The following is a 2,902-nucleotide window of genomic DNA, read 5'->3' on the forward strand; positions in this document are numbered from 1 at the left end:
CCCCTAGTGATGAAGCCCATGTCCTGGGGTTGACCCCTAGTGATGAAGCCCCATGTCCTAGGGTTGACCCCTAGTGACTAGTGATGGACCCCATGTCCTAGGGTTGACCCCTAGTGACTAGTGATGAAGCCCCATGTCCTAGGGTTGACCCCTAGTGATGAAGGCCCATGTCCTAGGGTTGACCCCTAGTGAAGAACCCCATGTCCTAGGGTTGACCCCTAGTGATGAAGCTCCATGTCCTAGGGTTGACCCCTAGTGATGAAGCCCCATGTCCTAGGGTTGACCCCTAGTGATGAAGCCCCATGTCCTAGGGTTGACCCCTAGTGATGAAGTCCATGTCCTAGGGTTGACCCTTAGTGATAAAGCCCCATGTCCTAGGGTTGACCCCTAGTGATGAACCCCATGTCCTGGGGTTGACCCCTAGTGATGAAGCCCCATGTCCTAGGGTTGACCCCTAGTGATGAAGCCCCATGTCCTAGGGTTGACCCCTAGTGATGAACCCCATGTCCTAGGGTTGACCCCTAGTGATGAACCCCCATGTCCTAGGGTTGACCCCTAGTGATGAAGCCCCATGTCCTAGGGTTGACCCCTAGTGATGAACCCCATGTCCTAGGGTTGACCCCTAGTGATGAACCCCATGTCCTAGGGTTGACCCCTAGTGATGAACCCCATGTCCTAGGGTTGACCCCTAGTGATGAACCCCATGTCCTAGGGTTGACCCCTAGTGATGAAGCCCCATGTCCTAGGGTTGACCCCTAGTGATGAAGCCCCATGTCCTAGGGTTGACCCCTAGTGATGACCCCATGTCCTAGGGTTGACCCCTAGTGATGAACCCCATGTCCTAGGGTTGACCCCTAGTGATGAACCCCATGTCCTAGGGTTGACCCCTAGTGATGAACCCCATGTCCTAGGGTTGACCCCTAGTGATGAACCCCATGTCCTAGGGTTGACCCCTAGTGATGAACCCCATGTCCTAGGGTTGACCCCTAGTGATGAACCCCATGTCCTATGGTTGACCCCTAGTGATGAAGCCCCATGTCCTAGGGTTGACCCCTAGTGATGAACCCCATGTCCTAGGGTTGTGACTTGTCCTTCACTGTCTCCTTTATTGAAGACTTGTTAATGGCCGTCGTAATGAATAGACCCCAACACACCACAGCAGTAGATTATGTTGTCAGACTATCGGCTCCTCTTCTGTCTGATGATGAACCACACTGTTAAAACACTTGAGGTGAATGAAAATGGTGGAAGAGGAATCATTGGGAGAATCTCCATTGTTTTTCTTTGATTCCTTGTGTCCTCTCTCCTCGAAAAGCCTTCTCAAAAAACCCATTGGATTAGAAAGGTCAGAGGGGAAGGACCTCTGGCCTTCTCATCCAATAGAATTGAGAAGAATGTAAAGGAGAGAGAGAGAGGATTCGATGAGATTCTCCCAATAGAAAGGTTGTGATGTTGGTTGGCCCGCCCACGCCCTCGCCTGTCAGTCAAACTAAACTTCAGCTTCCCACGTAGCTCTATTCAACAACAAGGGCTACACAGAAACAACACTACCTCTTGCACCATGTTTCTCTTCTCCTTCGGTCACGTCCTTCCTTATAAGTCCAGCGGGGGGAGGGGCAGTCTGCTGATCCACAGATCTTAATGTATTGACATCTCGTTCAGACTGTGTTCACTGGGCAAGCTCCGGTTGATATTGGACAGACTGGCCATGAGAGATTTCACCTTGTGTGCATAGTAGTTCCTCAGATTGACAGAGGGAAGGTTTTCTTTGATCTCCTGGTCGAAGTCACAGCTGCGCATAGCGATCTCTAGCTGTTTCTGTTTCTTGTAGAAGAGGGAGAACTTGTTGAATATGAGTGTGATGGGAAGCACAACCACCAGGATGCCTGCCAGGATACAGGCCGAGGCCGTCATCTTGCCGGCTATAGACACCGGGACCACGTCTCCGTACCCCACCGTGGTCATGCTCACCGTGGCCCACCACCAGCATGCTGGGACGGTAGAGAAGTCCTCGCTGTCCTTCTCCACGGTGTAGGCCATGACAGAGAAGAAAGACACGCCCACCGCCAGGTAGAGTAGTAGCAACCCCACCTCCTTGTAGCTGTTTCTCAACGTGGCGCCCAGAGAGCGCAGCCCCGTGGAGTGACGCGCCAGCTTCAGGATACGGAAGATTCTCATCAGCCGTAGCACCTGTGCCACGCGCCCCAGATTGGCCAGCGCCGGGCTGCTCTCGGCCACCAGGTCGATGACGAGCGTCAGGTAGAACGGTAATATCGACACGAGGTCTATTATGTTCAACGGATGCTTGAAGAAATGGATAAGATCTGGGGCGACTGTGAAACGGGCCACCAGCTCCAAGGTGAACCAGCCGATACCAAAGTGTTCCACCGTTTCAAACCTGGGGTCCTCGTGAGGCGTCCCCTCCCTGTCCACCAGGGTGAACTCAGCCATACTGTTCATGCACATGGTGGTTATGGAACCCAACACGACCAGGATAGAGAGGATACTGATGACTCGGCTGGCGACGGAGTACCCCGGGTTATCCAGGATCAACCAGATCCGCCTCCGGACGCTCCCCAACGCTGCTTATCGAACTTAGTGGCGTCGTTATAGAACTCTAGAATCTCGTCGAACGATGACGTGGTGCTGCCCTCGTCGCTCCGGCAGTCGTCCCAGTCCTCTCCGCGGTGGGATCCATCTTCCGGCAGGTGGTAGGCGCGCTGCAACACGAGTCGATGAAGAATTCATTGATGCCCCAGTACTCGATCTCCTGGCTGAAGAGAAGATGCACAACTCTGCCATGACGTGGAGCTTCCCGGTGTTGTAGAATTCAAACGTAAGGAAGAGAGCCGGGTTCCTATCGAAATAAACTCATTTTTCGTGTCATCGTAGTCGTCGCAGA

At 53.2% G+C, this 2,902-nt stretch overlaps 1 pseudogene; it reads right to left on the reverse strand.

The window, feature by feature from the left end:
- Positions 1-1,401: 1,401 nt before the first annotated feature.
- LOC116359264 (potassium voltage-gated channel subfamily S member 2-like) overlaps positions 1,402-2,902 on the reverse strand; it is a 7,086-nt pseudogene continuing 5,585 nt past the window's right edge.

Source organism: Oncorhynchus kisutch, unplaced genomic scaffold (assembly GCF_002021735.2).
Source record: "Oncorhynchus kisutch isolate 150728-3 unplaced genomic scaffold, Okis_V2 Okis02a-Okis13b_hom, whole genome shotgun sequence".
Classification (NCBI taxonomy): Eukaryota; Metazoa; Chordata; class Actinopteri; order Salmoniformes; family Salmonidae; genus Oncorhynchus; species Oncorhynchus kisutch.